General features: G+C 40.4%; 1 protein-coding gene across 1 annotated transcript in view; it reads left to right on the top strand.

Annotated features, from left to right (window-relative positions):
- Nucleotides 1-25223, top strand: part of ANKH (ANKH inorganic pyrophosphate transport regulator) — a 1474332-nt gene that overhangs the window by 623019 nt on the left and 826090 nt on the right. The window lies entirely within an intron of this gene.

Raw genomic sequence — 25223 nt, 5'->3', positions numbered from 1 at the left:
AAGAACAAGTGTTTCAGCTACATGGCTTCTGAATGTCCACGACTTTTTGTACTTTTTAAGTCTTCATGATTACATTTAGAGGTTTGGCTTTATTGACTTGACCTTTTCTTGGTCTTCATTCTTTGAACTTACGTTGGGCGTTTTCTAACTTTTTATGTTATCCTTAGAGTGATGCTCCATATTTGATATAGAAAGTTATCAAAGAAGTTGTAACTTGGTATTAGGATGTGTGCAGGGTTTGAAGAAATAGTGCAGAAAATTAAGATTATAGTGCCATACATTTTTTGTCAAATACCAATTTATCTGAAGTTATGAAGTCCAAGTTTTTATAATATCCAACAGATATTAATATATTACATTTACTAGGATCTAGTTGACATGATCAAACTACACATCACTGACACAAAGGATCAAACTGTTGAAACATCAAGCGTTCAGGCCATCGAGTCTGAACTCATCAAAGTACATTGGTTAGCCAACATCATAGACATCATCTATTATAAATGTGCTTAAAGTGCTAAAACAGCATAAATTGTAAGTAGGTTCTAAACATAATAATACTAACTGACTAGATGGCCAATCAATATACTTTGATGAGTTTGGATTCGATGGCCTGAACGTTTGATGTTTCAACCTTTCGATCTTTCGTCTCGATGTGTAGTTCGATATAGTGGTTGTTCGATCATATCAACTATATCCTATTTGATAGCGTATGTATCTGTAAGGTATTTTAATAAAAATGAATAACTGCACATTTTTGAAGATGAATTCAGTATTAACTGTTTGCCCATATACTCAGTTCATCTGAGTCCGAAGTCATTGATGTTCACTAATTGAAGTAAGCAGAAGGACTATCTTGCTGTCATCAGCAAATTTTGAGCACCAAACAGGCTGACGCAAAAGTACTGGGTTCATAAACATTTAAATAAGTTGCTAGGACAGAGTCCTACAGGACAACCTAAGTCTCAGGTCTGAATATTTTAAGAGTTTCTGTAACTTTGATTAAAAAGTTAATTTAGTGGGTCAGTTGCTGATTTTATTTATTTATTCCTTGTTGTGTAAGTTAGTCCCACTAGGCTACTACTAGTGGAAATTTGGCAAGGTCATCGGGGAGCTTCTGTTCTTTTTGATAGGTAAGAAATCTTTTATTTCCATCTGAGCTCCCACAACTCAAGCATATAAGGCCTTGGTTTAATGTCTGATGCAAAGGATGGCACACTAAGCAGTGCAGCACTCCCTTTATGCTGTACTGCAATGACAGCAGTTAACCTACCTGATCCTTTGAATAATATAAGTATTTATATTAATTTTAATAAGCTGCCTAATAACTTCATAATGTGGGATGATATCAAACATGTTTTACAAGTCCAGATAAACTGCACTGATAGGGAGGTCCACTTATATGTGATCCAGAGCATTATAATACTGGATTAGGTCTAAAATACAGTATTGGGCTGTAATAAACCCTTGCTGGTATAGGTCCATCAGCTCAGTCATATTTATTGGAAGCAGACTTAGAACAAGATTCTTCTCAGAAATGTTCCCAGAAATACAGGCTAAGAGTACCGTACATAGTTACCAGGATTTTTAGTGTTGTCATCTTTATAAGATGAAACTACAGCAGAAACAAGACAGTACAATTTACCTCTCTTACTATGTAAGTTAATACAGTAAGGTTTTTCGTACTATGCATTATGAGAATTTACCCCCTCTTGGATAGAAATTTTAAAAGAAAAGATGAATCTAGAAGCAGTCAACCTTTTGCTGATATTCCTCAGATGGTACCTATCCATGGTGAAGAATTCTGGTTTATCCTCCATATCTTCCCACAAATAAATATGACATATGGCATTTTGTAAGTTTTAAGTAAGATATTTCATAATTTAAATATATTAGTTTGTCTAGTCTTCCTTGCTGCCAGTATTGGGAGAAGGATGAATATCTGCAGTAATCAGTATGAAGTATTTTGTTTAGGGAAACTTCATCAGCTGTTCCACACTTAAGTCATATTCAAAAACTTTGCATTCTCAAGATCACTTGTACCAGCAAATATGATTGAACTTCAGTTACTTTAAAGATGGCTTTTTTATGTTGTCGAGACTCCATTCTGGCAAGTGTGTCACAGTAACTTATTTTTAAGTCCTAAGGTACAGATTCTGAACTGACCTAAGGTCAGAATAACTGATCACTAAAGTCTGTTGAGATTATATAAATCCAATCTCAGTTCCATGTGGGAGGTGAGAAATGAGTGAGCACTTAATTGTTATAATTAACATATTTAACATCCGTGTGATGCATAGTAGAAGCAAATCACTAGTACAAGTCCTTCATCTTGCAGAACTCATCTTTTCCTAAAAAAAACACACTAGTTCTAAGAGTCTTGATCTGTGTGTAAATATTTTGTTTCCCATTTCTGAATTTTTTAAAGTGGTTTGGTCTTTAAGTTTGAAACCACCAATGACAATGCCATAGGTTCATCCTGTGCAGAAATTGCAAAAAGGTGGGTCACTATAGCCTTCTGGGACCAAGTCATGTTCAGACCTTGATTTGTCATACCGTTATGATTGCTTAATCAGAACTGCTGGAAGGGGTATCCTTGATGTATTGTAGACCTTCATAATTACAATCAGCTTGAGTATAGATTTCACACATTTTTCTGACTCTATTTACTTCTTACAATTTAATAAAGTATGTGCATTTTTATGGGTATTAGAGTCTGATAGAATTATTGGCATATCTGAAGGGAAAGCATTTATTGTGCTCTAAAGCCAACTTTACTCGTTTTTTCGATTTCTTAATGTTACTTAAATGGCATGTTGCAACCATTGCTTTTTCAACACTGTGTCACCTTCTCTATTGTCCACTATAACATTTGGACTGTGGCTGAAATGGGTCCATAATGGATCAACCCACTACGCCAGCCAACTAACTATATACATACATAAATACATATGTACACACGCATATATGTATGTAAAGATAAACACAGACACATACATACATACCGAAATAAATAAAATAAAGCATATTATAAGAAGCACATTGCCTTGAAAGTCCTCTAGCCGATGTCTTCCGGGTAAAGTTAGCCAAAGCATCCCTGTCAGATGCCAAAGGAGTTAACTGGAGAATCTGAACCATGGTTAGTAATAGGTGGAAAGTGCTAGGCTAGACAGAAAAAAGCAGCCATACCAGCTAAGCACTTAAGGCTATCCTAATTTAGGTTGGGGGTTTGCATAATGGTTAAGGTGTTTACCTCACAAACACAAGATACAGGGTTTGATTTTAAGCTTTGAAGGGGAAACTACCTAGGCTTAAAATGGCCTGGAAGGGTGGCTAGCCTAGTACTTTGCTATGAACACAAAACCAGTATTAGTCAATATGTAAATTAGTAACCAGTATGACTTACAGTTAGTGAAGAAGTATAGAATTCAGTACTGCCCAGTGAAAAGATGTAAATCGTAATAAAACCGATGTGAAATACATAGCTTCAAAGGTGAAAAGAACTAAACTTAACTGAAGAGTCAACAACAGTTATTTAATTTAGGTGTTACATGTCCTTAGCTTTCAGACTCAGGCTTGATTTATAAAGACAAATTTTTCAAGGAAAGCACCTGCAAAAACACATAAAAGACAGACCCAGTTGATGAAATATACAAAGACTGACCAGCAATACTATGAATTAGTTTAGGAGTTAAGAATCCTAAAATGTGTAAGCACATTAAAACACTGAAACACACTGAATTAAGAGATAACATTTCTAGTACAGACAGTAAACACCTTATAAAACGACTTTACGTGTAAAATGTAAAGAGCTTTTAATCTGGGTTTTCTGAGTATTCATAAAAGACCTGGGATGTCTAGCCTAAATAGAAATAGTTAGAATTGTACAACAAAGGCAGACAGTCAGATAACTGGTTGTATAATGCTATGTTGGAAAATGTAACAGTAGTGATGTTAGATTCATGAGGATTCAGATCACCATCCAGATACAAAACTTTCTTTGTGTGACTGCTTGCTTGTGGCAAACTTAAACAGAGACAAGCCCAGGGCATCTCAGTTAAGAATCAAATACCCTCACTGTGAATCAGATTATTATAGGTTCATAGGTTAGTACTAAGCTAACTGCCCTTGCGAGCCATTGTAAGCCTAGCAAATTATCCCTTGTGAGACTCGAACCCTGCACTTTGTGTTTGTAAGGCAAATACCTTAACCATTATGCCACCCTCCCATGAGCTGGATATGTGTACAGCAGGCTTTAGATAAAATGAATATTGATTAAAAATAAAACAAAACAATGCCTAAAAAGGCAGCTTGGCTCAGACTAGAAAAGCGGCTTAGCTCAGGCAGTACTCCTACAGTTGCTGCTTTTAACACTGACACACCTGAGACCCAACTGCACACCAGTAAAGTGAGTGTTTGCTTAGGGGTGGAAATTAAAACTAGCACCAGGGATTGCCAACCAAGAACAAAACACCACTATGAAATAAAATATTAAAATTCAAAGAAGAGGCCACTTAAAAATGGTCCCTGGTGTCAAATTTACACCCCATGTGCCAAAACACACAGCAGCCAAGCCAACACTCACTTAGTGGAGGACTTAAATCTAAACTAGAGCCCAGGGGGTGTCAGTCATGGACCAGACACCACCAACATGAAAGAAAATGTTAAAAATAAAGTTAAAGAACAATTTCTACAAAAGACAGGCTTAACTTTGGCAACACTCCTGCAGTCCCTTACTAACCAGGGACTAAGAAACATGTTAGCAAAGTGAGCACTCACTTAAGAGTAGACTTAAATAAAACATGAATCACACACCACTAGCATGAAATAAAATGGAAGTATAATAATGGAAGGTGAGCTCTGGAAGAACTGTTAAATTTCTTGGTGTCGGTCACCTACACACAAGGATCTGAACCATATACCAGGTCCACATAACTTGTTAAGCATGAGCTGGATATGTGTACAGCAGGCTTTAGATAAAATGAATATTGATTTCTTTAAGTAGTCTGTGCCCATGGGGATTCTGTGTGCCATGCCTTTGGAGTAACAGATATGGAAGCTTACCATGGAACCCCCCATTTTTCCTGCCATAAATAAGCTTAGATAAGACATACTCAACCCCAGTATAACCTTCCACTCTACTGAATATGTGATTTTAACTCCAAAAAAAACTTTGTTATTGGAAGCTGTAACTAACATATATGAATAGAACCCTGCATATTTGTTAACTCATTAAGACGGAGTTGGAGAGAATTGTCTGACAGTTTAGTATATGTATATATATATATATATATATATATATATATATATATATATATATATATATATACATATATATACATACAACTCCTTGACCTACGTTCCTCTGTTGAGTGCTGTTGTGGCTATGTTTATGTAAACAAGCTTTTATTTCAATAGTGTTATACTGTGTCAGGCAGTATAGTTATTCACTTTTAAGATCTGTACCTCACAGCTCTGGAATTCAGTCCAGACCTGCAGTCAATCTTGGTGTGAAGTTTGTGTATGTTCTCTGCCTTCATGGGTTTTTCCCTGAAAACCATTCATGGACCATCCCACTTACCTAGTTAATAAATAACAGCACAGTGGTGCAGTGGTAGCGTTGTTGCCTCACAGCAATAGGTTCTTCCGTTTGAGTCGTGGCTGGAGTGCCTTCTGTGAGGAGTATGCATGTCCTCCCTGTGTTTGTGTGGGTTTTCCATGGGTACTCTGCTTTCCTCCCACATTACAAAGACATGCATCTGGAGCATTTCTCCCTGGGCCGCTGCTGAAAATTGACTTCATTCCAAGTTGGACTTTACTGGTAAACAAATATTAAATAAATAAAAAAATAATAAAGTAAAACAACAAAGGTTCACTGACCAGAATGTCGGACATGTCTGAAGTGTAAGTATTATAGCCGCTCAGCATACTGTGTAGTAGAAGACAAACCAAACACCAACAAACAGAAGCATACATTCAGATGTTCATTGTGTTTCACTGTTGCAGTCATTACATTTGGGTAATCTGCTGGCAGGTTGCCCTCAGTTGGCCTGATTAACAAAGTCTTGGGTCCTGCGTAGGTTGCTATCCCTTCTTCCATGACGTCAGGTCGTCAGGGGTATAAAACATGCAGCCGACGCCATTACATCAGTCTTTCTTGCCGTGCGGTGCCCAAAGCAGAAGCAGTCGTCCGACTCCTGAAATTTTCGTTTTTGAATTTCAGAATTGAAGTCTTCAACTAAAAACTAAGTACCCCATTGGGGAAATTTTTCTTGCTCCTTACTGATGTCAGTAAAAGTTAATAATTGTATTACTTGTGGGAAGCAAATACCTCATAAGGATTTTCATTTGTACTGTATTCCTTGCCTAGGCCCTGACCATGATGTACGTTGCTGTCAGTTTTGTGCTTTATTTAATCAGTGCACTATCTGTCTTCGGTACAATTTTGCTTCAAAATATTTCGGTTTTCGATTTAATTATCCAGAAATTATGTCTGTTAGCCATCCGACTACCGGAATATCGAAAAAACACAAAGAAAAAGACAGAGACAGACCGTTGAGGTCCAAAGCTGCTGACGACGCTTCTACTAAGCCAGTCGCCAGTTCACCGGTACTCAGTGAGGCGCTTTCGCAGCCTCTGATACCTGCTACTTCTGATTCACAGGCCTCTACTGAAACCCATTTGAAGTCCGGTATGCCACGAGATGCTTCACATATGGAACCCGTGGATGTCTCTACCTTGAATGGGCCCGGAGACGCTGAGCAGGCACCGGCTTCTGAGGGTGTATTCAGGCCTACAGACTTTCATATTAAACCGACTCCAACTTCAGTGCTAAGGCCTAACTCTTGATCTATGTCTAAAAAACCAATGCCCAGGCCACATGTTCAGGCCCCTATGCCTAAAAAAACAAATGTTCAAAATGGCTGAAGATTTAATTACTCTGATCAGGGGTAGTCAACCCCCCCCCCCCCCCTTCTAAGAGGCCTAGGATTGAATTTGACTATGAATCTTCTGAACTGGACTCTGTTTCTTCTGACTCTTCTAATGATCTAGATTTGTCCATACCTACTTATGAGGACTCTGGTGCAGAGGACTCCATTCCCTCTGCTTCTCCGCCTGAGGATTTCTCTTTTGGGGAAACTTTACATACCTTAAGGGAGCATTTCCACTGGGAATGTCAGGATTTCTCTGAATCCAAAAAGAGGCTTAGGGATTTTTTTTTTCTTCCTCGGCATAGGCCTTTGGCCATTCCTCCTGTGCTAGATATTGTTGATGTGTTTTTGGAATCCAGTATAGCCCCTGATTCCTTGCCTCCAGCCCCTAGCAAACCAGACATGTACTACAGGGTTCGAGTCCCAAAAATTCCTTTTTAAAAATCCAGTTGTGGATCCTGAAACCATTTCTCAGGGCCCCAAGGGCATTAAGGCTTCTACTGCTAAAATTCCTATCCCTTCTGATAGAGACTCCAGGGAGCTGGATAGTTGGGTAAAAAGGTTTATACTTCTGCAACCTTAGCAATCAGGGCTTTAAACTGTCAATTCCGTATACTAAAATATTAACAGCATATCATGAGACTGCTTAAACAGAAAATTATGTTGATTTATGACTGCGTGGAGAATAAAGATTTGCAGGATTTATTGCATTCAGCTGAACAAGTTGGCAAACATACTTTGCAATGTGGTTTTGATTCTTTAGAGGCTTCTTGCAGGACTGCTGTTACTGGGTCTGTGCTTAGAAGGCATGCTTGGCTTAAGGAGCAATCTCTGCCTGATCATGTTAAAGCAAAACTTTTGGATGCTCCTTTACAGCAGGATCGCCTATTTGGCAATAAGGCTGAAGAAGTCCCTAAAAAGATGGAAGATAAAGCTAAATCTATGCAAAATGTGAAAGATTTAGTAGGCGTTGGCCTACTAAGAACTGGTCCTTTCCAGTTCCTTCCAGAGCCACTATGGCCAACCCCAGACATTCCAGAAGCACCAAGTTTCAGTCCCAAGGGACGTTCAGAACTAAGCAATGGGGTGCTTCCACTTCCAAATCTGGAAACAACAAGGCACTACACTATGGTAAACCGTCTCAATGACTTCCCTTTGAAATTACCAAGCACTTACCTCTTAGCCGCCCCTTTCGGGGGAAAACTGGCTCTTCATTCAAGAAACTGGCAACTTATTACCCAGGACAAATGGGTTTTAAATATAGTGTCCCATGGACACAGATTTCATTTCCACATGCTGCCAACTCCAAACGAGTGGACAGACTTGCCCCCAAATCAGTGGGCAGAGGCTCAGAAACAAGTACTTTCCCTCCTACACATAGGAGCTATTCAGCTAGTATCAGAAGAGGAAAAGAGACAAGGTTTCTATTCCAGACTTTTCCTGGTACCCAGAAAAGACAAATCATGGCGTCCAATTCTGGACCTGCCTACTCTAAACACCTTTCCGGACATTCCAAAATTCAAGATGCTGACTCTTCACCAGTTACTTCCTATGCTAGGCAAGGATACCTGGTTGGCAACTCTCGACTTAAAAGAGGCTTACCTGCATATCCCAATTATGGAATCTTGCAGAAGATTGCTATGCTTCAAAGCAGGCTGCATGCATTATCAGTTCTCTGCACTGCCCTTTGGCTTGTCTACTGCACCCAGGGTATTCACAAAATGCCTGGCTCCAGTAATTGCATTTTGCAGGCAAAGAAATATTCAAATATATCCATACCTGGACAATTGTCTAATTCAGGCAAAAAAACAGGCCATTCTTCTAAAACATCTGGCATTTGTAAAAAGAGTTCTAACCTGTCTAGGGCACACCATAAACAAAAAGAAATCTCATCTGGTACCCTCTCAAATGATTACATTCATGGGTGCAAGCTTGAATACAACTGCCCAGATGGCTTTCCTTATGCCAGAAAAGCAAATTCATTTGGTGACTTACTTCAAACAGGTGGCCACAAAAACCCTGCTATCTGCAAGGCAAATACTGCAAGCCTTGGGGTTCATGGCCTCCTGCAGTCTTCTAATTCCATATGCAAGACTGCATATGAGGAAACTTCAGTGGTACTTAAAAAATTTGTGGAGTCAACATTGTCACAGCCTGGAAACAATGATTCCTATCATACATTGCCTGCACCTAGAGTTCCTATGGTGGGCAGTGGCCTGCCACTAAAACAAGGGACTGCCATTCACACCACCCCTTGCCGCTCAAGCCCTAACTACAGACGCATCAGACTGTGCATGGGGGGCTCATCTGGATGGGAAGTGCATTCAGGGCAAATGGAGCCCAAATCAAATGCACCTTTATATCCATCAAAAAGAAATGCTAGCTGTACAGAATGCTCTGACTGCCTTCAAGGACAACCTTCATCCAGGACAATTACTGATAAAGACGGACAACACCACGGTTATGTGGTACATAAACAAGCAGGGGGGGTACACATTCATACCCCCTCTGCAGACTAGCCATGACATTGTGGCACACGGCCTTGAGCTACCAAGTACAACTACAAGCGCAATTCCTGCCAGGAAAGCAGAATGTTCTGGCAGATGAACTAAGCAGAAATTTCATGGACCCTCACGAATGGAAACTGGAACCATGGATTTTCGATATGTTGGCATGAAAATGGGGGGAGCCCAGACATAAATCTTTTTGCTTCACCCCAGAACTACTAGTTGGACAAATTTTGCACAAGAACTCATCACAAAAAAGCCTGGAAAGTGGATGCTCTGTCCTTCAGCTATGCCTTTCCCCCTCTGCCTTTGCTCTCCAAAGTTCTACTAAAAGTCAAACAGGACAAACCAAAAATGATTTTCATTTCTCCAGACTGGCCTCGCCAACACTGGTACCCACTCCTGCGCAGTGTATCACACATTCCTCCGTGGCACCTGCCTCAGACTCAGCAGGAGAACCAAATTCTGCACTCTCAGCTCTAAACATTGAACCTTGCAGCTTGGCTAATCACTTAAAATCCCTCTTAGCATCCCTCAGCAAACCTGTGATGGATGTCATTTTGGAGGCAAGAAGACCTAGTACTAGAAAATCTTATGCTGACAAATGGAAAAGATTCTGTGCCTGGAATCAATCTCGAGGGATGAGCACAGCAGTGCCCAATTTACCTCAGAATTTGCAATATTTAACTGAGATGATTCACAAGGCCCCATCTTTTTCTTCCATAGAAATCCATGTCTCAGCCATTTCAGCACAATACCCCCCTCTTCTCTCATCCTCTGCTAAAGCAGTATCTCAGAGGGGCCAAAAACTTGAGACCACCCAAGAGAGCTCCAACCCCTTCCTGGGACCTTAACTTTGTATTGGAGAAACTCACTCTACCTCCTTTCGAGCCAGCTGCAACTGCAGACTTAAAATTTATTTCCTGGAAAACAGCCTTCCTCTTAGCAATCACTTCAGCTAGAAGGATATCTGAATTACAGGCCCTTATGGCAGTGGAGCCTTTCATCATCTTTCATGCGGACAGGGTGTCACTCAGGACCAATCCTTCATTCATGCCCAAGGTGGTATCCAGTGTGGCTCTAAATCAGTCCATTCATTTGCCAACTTTCTTTCCCAATCCACAGAACAAGGGAGAGCGGATTCTGCATTCATTGGATGTACACAAACAACTTAGATTCTGTGTGGACAGAACTAAATCTCAAAGAAAATCTGAACAGCTGCTGGTAGCATTTGCTGCAGGGGCAGAGGGGAAGGCTATTTCAAAGCAAACCATTTCTAAATGGATAAGCCGTTGTATTCACTTCTGTTATAAGCACCATGGAAAACCTATCCCCCAGGGGATCAGATCTCATTCCTCCAGGGCTGCATCTACTTCAGCAGCCTTTCTCAGAGGTGTTTCTAACAGGGATATTCTAGAAGCTGCTACCTGGAGTTCAGTTCATACTTTCACCAAGCATTATCACTTACCAATTTTCTCCAAATCCAGTGCTGGCTTTGCCACTGCTGTTTTGCAGGGCCTTATAAGCTGATCCTAATGCTGTATAAATCCATCCTCCCAACCTTAGCTTTAGGAATCTACCCAATTGTAATGACTACAACAGTGAAACATGATGAACATAGTACAGATGTGTACACTTACCATAAATGTAGATGTTCGAGTGTATTCACTTTTGCAGTCCTGGTTACCCTCCCTCCAGCCCCGTTTTTTTTTTTTTTTTTTTTTTTACTATACCTCTTCTTTCTTTTACTATGCTTAAAAGCCTTTTTGGTGTATTTGCATTTGTTTGGATGTATATTTTTGTGTTTCTAATTATATATATATATATATATATATATATATATATATATATATATATATATATATATATATTGCTCCCCATTTGGGAGGCACCTGACATCGGACCCAAGACTTTGTTAATCAGACCGACTAAGGGCAACCGGCCAGCAGATTACCCAAATGTAATGACTGCAACAGTGAATGCACTCGAACATCTACATTTATGGTAAGTGTACACAACTGTACTTTCTTTAGATGCATGTGAACTGCAACCCTGTAGCAAAAGTTCATTGACAAAGCTTTCCTTAAATCTGTAAATGATACGCAGCTCAGATGTGTAGAATTATCCAGTGACCTAAACTGACAAATTTGGGGTTTTCCATGGATGCTATTCAGTGATTCTGTAAATATTTAGATAATTTATAGTGCTTGGTTTAAATACTCATATTGATTTTGGTGACCTCACTAAAGATGTTCTCCGAGGGACAGTTTTAAAACCACTACTCTTTTCTCTATTAATAGACTTCCATGGGATCTGCCCCATAAATCCTGTAATCTTTTTGTTGACGTTGTTGTATTTACTAGATCTCACAGAGACATCTCAATAGTAAATAATGATTTGCCACAAGAGTTTGCTGCAATATAGAACTGGCTACTTACCTCACAATTAAGACCCAAAAGTCATGACTTTGTTACCAAGAAACTGTCTTAGCTCCTCCAGTTGTGATCACTGACCCAGTGGTATCCCTATACCTTCTATTACTTAAACATATTTAGGTATGTTATTAGACCAAAATCTTAACTTCAGTCTACAAAGTGAAAATCCAGTCATTGAAAGTCTTAAATCAGCTAAAGGCCTGTTACAAATGAGCTCATGTACTCACCTTTTGATGCTGGAAAGGCCATTACCATTACTGTCTTCTTACCCAGGCTAGAGTGAGTACACACTGTCCATCTTTACCCTTTTTTCAGCCTGCAATTTTAGCATATTACAAATCACTGAAAATATAATTCCTAGATTTATCTGGTCTATCAGAGCCCTCTGAACATCACTGTAAAAAAAAAAAAAAAAAACATAAAGCTAAATGGCTGCATGTAACTGCAGGAATTACTTTTCTTTTTTTTTTATTTTAACATGAGCAATATTTAAAATAGTGAATTATAAAAATAATTTGTGCAATCTGCATGCTTGGTTCACTTGACTTCAACACACTTGCTTCTGCTATATCATTCTTTTTAAACTATCATCTTAGCATACTTAAGCCGTACATTTTTCAGATGTCTAGTGTGTGCAAAGTATGTTAACAATAGTTTACCTGAATATTCTTATACAAATAACATGTAGTTCAAAAAACATAAATTAAATTATTGTATGTTCCTTGTTGCTTGTCAAACAGACAAACCAACATTTACCTATTCACGATTTATAATAACATTTGAACAGCTTTAGTAAGTATATACTTGAAGGTTGAAATATCAGTTAGCCTTACTGTATACTCACTACTTTCCCAGGAACCGGACATCTTTTATAATATACTCTGATTGGAGCCCTGCCCCCCAAAAATGCAAGCATCCATCAGAATGATAATCTAATAAATAAGTTCACAACCCATCTGTTTCACTTATCATGCTTACTCAATTCCCAGTGTACATTGATCTCGTGTATTCTATTTCCCCCTTGTCTTGAGATACTGACAACCGTTCCATACACTTAATTGCCTTCATTAAAACAGGGATAAAGCCTGGGAGCACTGACTCAAAACCAAAACCCCTCAACTAGACAGAAATTCCTAGAACTGCGCAGTAGAGTCAAAAAAGCTAATAAAACAGGACAAATTCCAATACTACCAGTCTGCCCTAGACTCCTCCCAACACAACCCCAAATGATTCTGGTCCTCCATAAACTCCATCCTCCACCCAGGTAAAGTCAGTACCCTTCCTCCTAACATCCCTCACTCCTATGAAAATATTGCTACCTCATTCAGCACACACTTCACACAAACCATACTGTCACTAGCTAGACAACACAACCCACCCTCCCCTCCAACCCACACCTTAATCTAGTAATCTCCTCACTGTCTTCTCTTTTTTGCCTGCTCTTACCTCCAACATAAAAAAGCTCTTAACTAAACTTAAGCCCACCAAATTAGCAGCAGACAACCTCCCAAGTGAATACCTACAAATCGCAGCTGATGCACTAGCCTACCCAGTATCCATCTTGATTAACCGATCTCTGTCAGAAAGTTACGTTCCCACACTATGGAAGTATCACATATAATTTCCCTCCACAAAGGCAGCCTCCCCACAGAACTAACCAGTTACCCCCCCCCCCACATAGCTATTCTCTCTCCACCCTCCAAAATACTAGAGAGATGCATTCACTCTCAGTTCTCAGACTACCTCCTTACTAACAACCTCCTTTCCAGTACTCAACATGGTTTCCGACCAAACCATAGCACCACCATTGCCTTACTCTCCTTTACTAACACTATCCTTCAGCATAAAAACAATGTCTATCTCTCCTCTGCTACTTTCCTAGGCCTATCTAAAGCATTCAACATGATCCCACACAAGCAATTCAACTCTATCCTTAATAGCCTATCCTTCTCTCAGTCAGTCACCAACTGGTTTCAGAGTTACCTGTCTGACCGCCAGCAATCCGTTGTATAGCGGAATGACATATCTCCCAAACTACCTGTCTCTACAGGGGTTCCCCAAGGATCCATCTTTGGATCCCTACTCTTCTCTATTTTCACCAATAATCTAGCCTCTGCCACCAAACAAGGCACACTCAGGTTGTTAGTAAGGAGGTTGTCTGAGACCTGAGAGTGAATGCATCTCTCTAGTATTTTGGAGAGTGGAGAGAGAGAGAGAGAATGCAGCAGTTGGTTTTCTGTGGAGGGGTGGGAGGGTGCCTTTGTGGAGGGAATTATATGTGATACTTTAGTGTGGGAACTTGGACAGAATCCGTTGAATCACGATTAATCAATTTTTACGCTGTACTCTGCTACCTCTCCTCATCTCAGGAACCTCACAAAGCTTCTTAGAAACAATGGACTCCAAAAATGTCTCAAACACCATCATACTAGGTGACAAATATAGAAACTAAGACTGGGATCCCTCACTCAAGCCCAGCCCAAAAAGCCCAGTAGAGTTCATAAACTCAAAGTTCATAAACCAACTAGTCACCACCACCTAGTCACCAGAGAAAACATGATAGATCTCATCATCATCAACATGGGCACAATGGGCCGCAACAATCAAGAGAGTATACACCACTGGTGAGATCAGACCATATAAGCTAATCTCACTGTCCACCACACCCCCACCTGAGAATAAAAAGACACCTGAGATAGAACTTCTCAGAACTTCAACTTCACACTTCTGGTCACTGGTGTGGGGTTAACCTGCGAGAGCCGGAAGGCCCATTACTCATTACTCAAACCGCTTACAGTCACCTTCATGACTTCTACCACCAGGACTCCAGATCCCAAGATCCCAATGAAAACAAACACTCTTTGTAAAAAAGGCAAGCGTACCAAAGGCAGGGTGGTGGACCCCAGCGAGCAACACAAAAACAAGCAAAAAACAAACAAAGATCTACAAAATAGAGCAAAACAAAAAATTAGAAAATATAAAAAAAAAAAAAAGATCTCTCATAAAATCATCCAAAAAAAAAAAATCCAATGAAAAGTGGCAAAGGAAAAAAAAAAGACAATCATAAGGCCAACTATTCTTTAGCTATATATTAGAAAGGAAGAGATAAACAGGAGTATCAGAATGCTATGATTAGTTCAAAAAAAAAAAAATGGAAAAAACACTGAACCTACAGACATTGCCAACATACTGGCTGACAGGTCCCCCAAAAACCCCCTACAGAGACAGCTCTAACACTCAGTTGACTCAACCATCATCTGCACAGCCCAGTCCCTACCCAAACTGCAAAAAGTCACACAGGAAGCCTTTTCCTCTGTTGAAACTTGGTTATCTGATGCCCAATTAATACTCAACCCAAACAAAACTCCAACCCACCAAACATACTCAAAACAACTCTCATTTTAACATCACAGCAAAAGACAACACCACTATACACCCAAAATAACACACCAACTTGCTAGGAGTAGAGATAGACAATAAACTAAAATTTGATATTCACATATCCATGACAATAAAAAAAGTCCACAAAAACTTGGAGCATTATACAAAAGTAAGCAACTTCTCAGCAAAGCAACAAAGATTTCAATAGCAAATTCCCACCTTATCTCCACCCTACTTTATGCCTCTCCAATATATACCAACCTAAGGCAATGCGATCTAAACAAGCTCAAGACCTGCTACAACAAAATCGCCAAATTCACCACAGGGGCTTCCTACTGTAGTCACCACTGTCTCTCACTTGCTGAACTGGGCTGGCTTGAACTCCCTCACCTCCTTCAGTGGTATCAACTTGCACTTGCCCACAAACTAGTAAACCATCCATTAAAAGTCCCATCCCTCCAGAATCTACTCCAACCCTATCGCACCACCAGACCACTAAGATCCAGCAATAAAAATTACTTACAGGTCACTAAAGCCAATAACTCTGCTGGACAAGCACTATTCTCTTGCACCATAGCCAAATTATGGAACTCCCTCCCACCCACAATTACCTCTGTACCATCATGCACCCACTTCAAAACTTTTCTAAAAGCGCACCTAAAAACATGCTGACTATGCCCTTGCAACTCCCTCTCTAATATCACCCACCCCATCCATCCACTACCTTTCTTTTCACCCCACTAACTATCTTGATTATAGCAAGCTCGGATGCTCATAAGACTAACTACTTGTTATACAGCAGGAACTTCTTATAGTAACAATTGTTAATGTCTGTTATGTACTTCACAGATGATAAAGATTCTAGTTGTCTACTGATATATTATGTTCTTCATCTGTAACTATGTTTGTAATTTTTAATTGCTATGTTGATCAAATTGTTAATTGCTATGTAAATCCAATGTAATTACTGTCTGTATATTTTAACTGTGGAGCGTTTCTCCCCGGGCCTCCGCTGAAAATGGACCTATGTCCAGTCGGACACTCCCGGTCAACTAATGTAAATAAATAAATAAATAAAAATTAGATCCACATCTTCTACCATCTTGGGACCTTTTTTAACTTTTCATTTAGTAATTATAGTCTTTGTACCTGCCAAAAATGTAGTAACAAGAACTTGGACTACATTACCAAGCCTCACATCTGGCACGCAACCCAAAATAACTAAGATAGCTCTTTTGTAGTTAAATTCTGTACCCCCGTTAACTGCTCCACCATGTCATTTGAGTCTTTTTAAAGCTATCATGTTTCTAGCACTTCCAAAAATATGCTGTCAATCCCATAGTGCCTGGTGCCTCTGGTAATATCTTTAGCTGGGATGTAAAAATATCATTGCAGACACTTCCATCCAAAGCTTCTGAACCGTCAAGACTTAGTAGCATGCCTAGGGACTTGACAGATCTCCCAGTGCTCCAAATGGAATGTCTTATCTACCGTCGTCTCCTAGCTAGATAAAAAGACTATAGCCTAGTCTCTAAAGTCCTTATGGAGCATCCTTTATGCTCTGTTTATGAGGTTTTTTATAGATACTGGCCTAGCCCTGGTTTCCTATTGGATCTGTGCCAACTCAGGCATGCCCCTCTCAGTCACTAAGTCTCCTTAGAAGTGTATAAAATTAATTTACTAGTTCCCAAAGCTGCAGTTTACCTCATTAGTTAAGTTAAAGCTATCTCTAGCTTCTACCTATTTGAACACTCTACCATTCATCAGTAACTGTTCACAAAAACAAGGATTCTGTTGTAGCAGGTCTCTAGCTTGTTTAGATCGCATTGCCTTAGGTTGGTATATATTGGAGAGGCATAAAGTAGAGTGGAGAAAGGTGGGAATTTGTACTGAAATCTTTGCTGCTTTGGTGAGAAGTTGCTTATTTCTGTATAACGCTCCTAGTTTTTTGTAGACTTTTTTTTATGGTCATGGATATGTGAATGTCAAATTTTAGTTTATTGTCTATTTCCACTCCTAGCAATTTGGTGTGTTCTGTTGGGTGTATAGTGGTATTGTCTTTTGCTGTGATGTTAAAGTGAGAGTTGTTTTGAGTATGTTTGGTGGGTTGGAAGATGAGTAGTTTAGTTTTGTTTGGGTTGAGTATTAATTGGGCATCAGATAACCAAGTTTCAACAGAGGAAAAGGCTTTGTGTGTGACTTTTTGCAGTTTGGGTAGGGACTGGGCTGTGCAGATGATGGTTGAGTCATCTGCGTACTGTATGAGTGTGCCATGTTTGGTGGCAGAGGCTAGACTATTGGCAAAAATAGAGAAGAGTAGGGGTCCAAGGATGGATCCTTGGCAGAACCCCTGTAGAGACAGGTAGTTGGGGAGATATGTCATTCTGCCATACAACAGATTGTTGGTGGTCAGACAGGTAACTCTGAAACCAATTGGTGACTGAGAGAAGGATAGGTTATTGAGGACAGAGATGAGTTGTTTGTATGGGACCATGTCAAAGGCTTTAGATAGGTCTAGGAAAGTAGCAGAGGAAAGATAGCCATTGTTTTTATGTTGAAGAATAGTGTTAGTAAAGGAGAGTAAGGCAGTGGTGGTGCTATGGTTTGGTCGGAAACCATGCTGAGTATTGGAAAGGAGGTTGTTAGTAAGGAGGTTGTCTGAGACCTGAGAGTGAATGCATCTCTCTAGTATTTTGGAGAGTGGAGAGAGAATAGCTATGGGGCAGTAATTGGTTAGTTCTGTGGAGGGGGCCGCCTTTGTGGAGGGGAATTATATGTGATACTTTCCATAGTGTGGGAACGTAACTTTCTGACAGAGATCGGTTAATCAATTTGTAGCATGTTACAGGCTACCCTCTCAATCTCAGGAACCTCACATAGCTTTCCTGAAAACACTGGAGGGGATAAATGTATCTCCAAACACCATCATACTAGGTGACTTCAACTACCCAAATATAGACTGGCATCACTACTCAAGCCCCAACACTCTAGCCCAAAGGTTCCTAGAGTTCATAAACTCAAATGCCATGGAACAACTAGTCACCATCCCCACAAGAGGAGAAAACATACTAGATCTCATCATCACGAACATGGGGTCACAATGTTCAACACCGGAAGTATACCCCTCACTGGTGAGATCAGACCATAAGCTAATCTCACTGGAAGTCCACATCCCACCCCCACCTGAGATAAAAAAGACCACAGTGAAGAACTTCTCAAAAGCCGACTTCACACTTCTAAACACTGGTGTGGTCTCTTTTAAGGCCCCCGAGCCTGCGGAAACCATTACTCAAGCTGCTGAATCACTTACAAATGCCTTCTACCAGCACCTACAGGACTGCATGGATCAGGCGATCCCAAACAAAACAAAGACTCTTTGTACCAAAGGCAAGCGTCCAGTGTGGTGGACTCCAGCCATAAACAAGCTCTACAACAAAAGGAGGAAGCTTCTACAAGATAGAGCAAAATCCTTAAAAGGGAAAACACCTTTGATCATTATAAGTAAAAAACTAAGATCTCTCATAAAATCATCCAAGGCAAATTTTGAGAGAAAAGTCGCTAAGGACTCAAAAGACAATCATAAGGCCTTCTTTAGCTATGTTAGAAACCTGGGAGGAAACTCCCAGATATGCTCAGAATTAGTTCAAAATGATGTAAAAATTACTGAACCTACAGACATTGCCAACATACTGGCTGACAGGTTCAGTGCAAACTCCCCCCCCAAAAGGTGAGATATCTATACCAGAGGATTGTAGCCCCCCAAACATCTCTAACGCTCAGGTGAGAACTGCTCTCTCCAAGGCAAAAAACACAGCATCCATGGGACCAGATGGTGTCCCCGGTTGTGTGCTCCACGAACTCAATGAGGAATTAAACCCGCAGTTAGGGCAGCTGTTTAATCTTAGCCTCACCTCAGGATACGTGCCTAAGGAGTGGCGTACGGCAGCTGTGGTCCCACTTCAAAAAGGCGGTGCCTCCACCGACCCTGGAAATTACCGTCCCATCAGCTTGACAAGCCTGATCTGCAAAGCTATGGAGAGGATCATAATGGAACTCATAAATAAAGACATAGGAGACTTGCAGACTTTGGATCCGACCCAGTTTGGCTTTGTCAAAGGCAGATCATGCCTTTTAAACTTGGTTGACTTTTTCGAAACAGTCACCAAGGCCATTGATGAGGGAAAGGCAGTCCACACAGCCTACCTTGACCTGGCAAAGGCTTTCGACACAATACCCCACTCAGGTATCATTGAAAAACTCATCAGCTTAAATGTAAACCCATACGTCACAAGATGGGTTGCAAACTGGCTAACTGACAGAACCCACAGGGTCAGAGTTGCTGGCGCCATGTCAGACTCAAAGCCTGTCACAAGTGGTGTCCCACAGGACTCAGTCCTGGGCCCACTCCTGTTCGGCATCTACTTTTCAGAAGTACAAGCAAACCCAGGAGGATTATGGCTGACAAAAATTGCAGATGACTGCAAACTGGGCGACATAGTTGAGAACACATCTGACACAGATATCCTTCAGAAGGGTCTTATAGAAACGGATAACTGGTGCCAGAGCCATGGCCTAAAGTTAAACGCCAAAAAATGCATAGTCATACCCTTCGGGAAAAACAAGGTTACCCCTAGCTACCATATAGGCGGCAACCCACTAAGCACAGAAGAGGTTATCAGGGATCTGGGGACCCAGGTTGACAGTAACCTTTCGTTTGACACTCACATTGCCAAAGTAGTTAGGAAGACCTTCTACATTGCCCACCTGATCATGAAGGGATTCACATCTAGATCAAGGGAGGTCATCGTCCCCCTGTACTCATCACTCATCAGACCAATGATTGAGTACAATGCCCCATTCGGAATGTATCTGACACGACACCTGCAGCAACTGGAAAGGCCCCAAAAGTTCCTCACCAAAAGGATGCAGGGTCTCAAAAATATGTCCTATGCTGCCTGACTGAAGGGACTCCAGCTCTATTCAGTCGCTTACCGTCTGCTCAGAGGTGACCTGTGCCTGACATACAAGGCCATGTCCAACCCAGAATTGATGAACATGCTTCACCTCAAAAAATCTAGATCCCTCAGAACTACAAGGGCGGGAGACTTAAACCTTGACACAGTCATTAATAGGACGTGCTGGAGGGACAGATTCATCACCCAGAGACTCCCTATGCTGTGGAACAAAATCCCAGTACATGTGAGGCAGAGCACCTCGCTGGCTTTGTTCAAGAGAAATCTTGACCAATGGATGGGAGATCGCAGATATACCCCAGGGATTATCTCAGTGTCACTGCTTGACAGAGGCACAGAAAAATAATGGGCATAGTATCCTCCAAACTAAAGGGGTGGCGAAAGCCACAAAACTCTGGGCTAGGCTTATAAATGCCCTTGGGCAGATAGCCTAGTATGAACCTATGAACCTATGAACCTAAGATGGATACTGGGTAGGCCAGAGCATCAGCTGCGATTTGTAGGTATTCACTTGGGAGGTTGTCTGCTGCTAATTTGGTGGGCTTAAGTTTAGTTAAGAGTTTTTTTTTTTTTTTATGTTGGAGGTAGAAGCAGGAGAAAAAGAGAGGACAGTGGGGAGATTACTAGTTGAAGGTGTGGGTTGGAGTGGAGCGGGGGGGGGGGGTTGTATTGTTTAGCTAGTGATAGTATGGTTTGTGTGAAGTGTGTGTTGAATGAGGTAGCAATATTTTCCGAGGAGTGAGGGATGTTAGGAGGAGGGGTACTGACTTTACCTGGGTGGAGGATGGAGTTTATGGAGGACCAGAATTGTTTGGGGTTGTGTTAAGAGGAGACTAGGGCAGACTGATCGTATTGGAATTTGTCCTGTTTTATTAGCTTTTTGACTCTATTGCGTAGTTCTATGAATTTTTGTCTAGTTGAGGGGGTTTTGGTTTTGCACCATTGCTCCCTGGCTTTATCCCTGTTTTTCATTTCTGACTTAGTAGTTTTCTGTAGCCATGGGGAGGGTTGTGCTTTGGTTCTGGAAAGTCTTATGGGGGCGTGGTAATTAAGGATGCTCAGGAAGGTAGTATTAAAAAATTCAACTGCGTCATCAAGACTGAGGTACTTCTTGTTGTAAGCTTCCTGTTCCATTACTAGTATCAATCCCTTTTCTTCCTCATCACGTCTTTCAACGTTACCATTATTTCTCCAATTTTCAGCATTTTCCTTGATCAGTCCTTCCCTTCTAAGAGGTCCTTCTGACAACTGGATGTCCTTTTCCACAATACTGTACCGTATTTCACCACCATCCTGCTGCTTCATTTGTCATTATCACTGAGATTTATAATAATAATATCATCCTTTCTCATTTCTTTCTCTGTTACCTCACAAACAATGCTCTGTCTTCCTGTCTGTACCTTTTTCCTTCCTGCCCCACAGTCTTCCTGATGGATTGTTGCCCCTTATGTTCATGACTTGTTGCCCTCTCATCCCCATTTTCCAATCCTTTACTAGCATAGACTCCCAGAAATTACTTTAATTTGTGTAACTTTTCCCACTGACCACTCCTTTTATTCCCAGTATCTTCCATAACCACTTGATTGCTTCCTGTTTTGGATGAATTCTTCTACTTCTATACCCCCCAAATTCTAGTCCTTTTCATAAAGTCATGAGTCCACATGCATCCCCATTTTCCCCTTCATCGCACCCTTCTCTCCCTTTCCCATTGTCTCAATCTCCTTTCTCTCTGTTGTTTTTCTGGTGCACAGATTGTATCTAAGCCATGTTGCTTTACACTTCCCTTACTTATTAATTCACATCCTCAGGTACAGCACTTCTCAAGTAAAACTGGCTAGTGGTGTCATTATTTTATGCACTTTGATCTTAAACTTCACAGTAAGGTGATACATGACCATTCCCAACCCATCATTTGCATTACGCAGATATGTGCAGTGGTCTTTTAAGGTTTTTTGAGTGGGATATCCCATATGAGCTGAACTCGTTAACAGTCAAAGCTGAATAACAGGTATTAAAAGAAAATGTATTTAGTATTCTTCTTAATAAATATTCGCATTGACTTGTATACTAGATGTATTATTATACAATGAATTTCTTGCTTTTCTCCACTAGGGGGAACATAGCGTTCTGTTATTACTCTATTTTTTCTAAATATGTGTTACCTTCTTCTTCTTTCAGCTTTTTCCCAGTTAGGGGTCGCCACAGCAGATCACCTGTCCGCTCATGATTGGCAGTGGAGTTTTACGGTGTCGAGTTGCCAGCCCAGCGCCCAACCTTCCACAGAAGGCACACACATGCACACACACACACCTAGGGCCAATTTAGAGTGTCCAATCCACCTACATGTTTTTGGGACGTGGGAAGAAACCGGAGCACTCGGAGGAAACCCACATGACCACAAGGGGGACATGCAGACTCCGCACAGAAGGCACCCCAGCAGAGGATCGAACCCGGAAACCTCTTGCTGTGAGGCGACAACGCTAACCACTGCACCACTGTGGCCACCCACAGCCTGAACGAATAAAAACAGGGGAAAAAAAAAAGATTATTTTAGGGAATCAGCCATAGCTAGACTACAGACCAGAAAACACACACTAGATGTCACAAAAGTTGAGACACCAAAACAGGCTTAGAAACGTTAGACTTTTCTGGAAAAAAATGCACACAAATGAAACCCAATGACATTTTCTTTGTAACAGAATTTAATTGAAAACTCTACCTTAGAGCTCAGTTATCATCATCTCAGTTTTCTGAGCTATTTGAATGCATTAAAATAATTCTAGATGTTACTCAAAATTTTAATGTTTTGCCACAAAATAGCTGACACAAGGCATGGCATTTTAACATGACCTTCTTTTAGTGCTTTCTTTTCCCTTTCCTCAGAATCCATTTCAAGTCTCCTTTATACGGGTCATTCTAAACATAATTAAGTTATGCTGTCTTCCCAGTCCCTTGTGATAGAACGGCAACAGCTGTGATTCACAGGTGTCGTACACATCTGCAGCAGGAGTGCTTGCATTTTGCAATTGAATGACTATCATATATAATTCTCTAAGCCTACTGTAAACAATTCAGATCAGTTTTACAACTGCATTAGACACTTTTGCAAGGGTTGCCATTTTGTAGATCTATGCTACGAACACTGACAGACCCTTCCCCATGTGTCAAAGCACTGCAATCCAAGAGCTGTTAACACTTCAAAGAACTTGTTTTGTTACTCAATTGAAATGTGGTAATGTACTTGCTACTTTTGCTGAAAAGCATTTTATAAGCAGAGTAAAAAATACAACTATCCCTTCTTGAATTTGTGTCAGTAGGCTTTTGTAAACTACGATAAATGCCCTCATGCATTTTTCCACCACTTCTGTTGGATTGCTACTTACTGATTTGTTGTATTGCAATTTACTGTCTCTTCATCAAACCATAATCTGTGAGCATGACAAAATCAGTAGTTCTGTGTCTAAGAACAACACACTACTTTTTATAAAAACTTTTACAGTTTTACAAGTGGATTGCTACATAAAATGTGTGGCCAGCTATTAGGACTGCCATATTTTTAAATTCCTAAAGTGGGATATTTCTACGGAAACATGAGATTGTGCAGGGGAAAAAAAAAAAACGTAATCATTACAATTTAAATAATTATTTTCATCTTAACAGAAGGTGTTTACCTTACAGACAGAAGGTGCACAGTTTTATTCTTACATGAGGTAACTGGCTACGCTTAGAATTGCCCACAAAAGCAAGGCAGTTAGCCTAGTACTAGTCTATGAACCTACAAACCTATATCATGCAGGCAGGGACAAACTCTCCTACGAACGAATGAGAATTCAAGCTTTAAAAAAGTGGGTGGGCTTTCCTTTCCTTTGATTGCCAGGCAAAGAAATCAAAGTTTCATGATGTCAAGACAGTTTCTGGTACCTAAACAATATTAGAACCATACTGTAGGGAGAAAAGCAACCTAAGGGTTGAGTAAAAAGTGAAGTTGAAGGTGAAAAAGTTAAAACCTATCTTAAATGCTTACTAGATATTTAAAATAAATAAGCACAATTCTCTGCAAATGCTTTAACTTCCACAAAGTTCATCTGGTTAGCTTTTAAGTGGCAATGTTGCCAAAGTAATAAAACTTCACACTTGTGACACAAACAATGGTTGGGGAAGATGCTGAAAAAGATATAGCAAAAATGTAATCAAATACTATTTCACACTGAACCGAAATATCTGTTGACAGCAATGATGTTTGTTGTCCAGTGAAGAGCTACAAACACTATGGCCGGCACACTGATGAATCTACCAGCATTAGCAGAAAAACAGAGCTAATTGATTTTGTATGTTTTTCTACTGATGTATCCCTAATGGAAACAGACATGACATTCAATTAGGTTTTTCAGTGTTAATGAAGTGTCCTGGGACTCTTGTATAGATGCTGCTCCATCAATGACTGGCAGTCAGTATGGGTTTTTCAGTCATGCCAAACAGAAAAACCATCAACTATGACTTGCTGTTCAACACTATAATGACACTGGGGGCATATCTAAAGAAGACTTCAAACCATGTGACTAAAATAGTCTGCTACACAGCCTCACATCCATCTGTGACAATTTGGGTCTACAACAGTTGATCCAACATTGGTCAGACTTGATGCAACATTGATATCCAAAGCCATAAAACACCAAAAAACAGAAGGTTTTGCCAAAGTCACCTAAACTCTTAAATCAATGTTTAAAAAAAAACTGGCTGGTATGCAAGATGAGTGAGTATTTTGTTGAGGTTTGTTGGGGTTTTAGGTATCAGAGTGTATGTGACTGTATTTGGAAGTTTTGTGTGTGGGTTAGGGTAAGCAGGTAAAAGTATGAGTATTTAAGTGTTGAAAGTGGTGGTGTTTGTATATTTGTGATGTGTGCGCACGAGGGTACTATAGTGTGTCTAATGGTGAGTTTGCTGTCTTTTTCTATTTGGTGCAATCTCGGAGTTAGTATATACAAGTAGGGGGGT

This window comes from Protopterus annectens, chromosome 3.part0, assembly GCF_019279795.1.
Source record: "Protopterus annectens isolate FY-2018-M chromosome 3.part0, PAN1.0, whole genome shotgun sequence".
NCBI lineage: Eukaryota > Metazoa > Chordata > Ceratodontiformes > Protopteridae > Protopterus > Protopterus annectens.
This window is presented reverse-complemented; position numbering and strand designations above follow the sequence as displayed.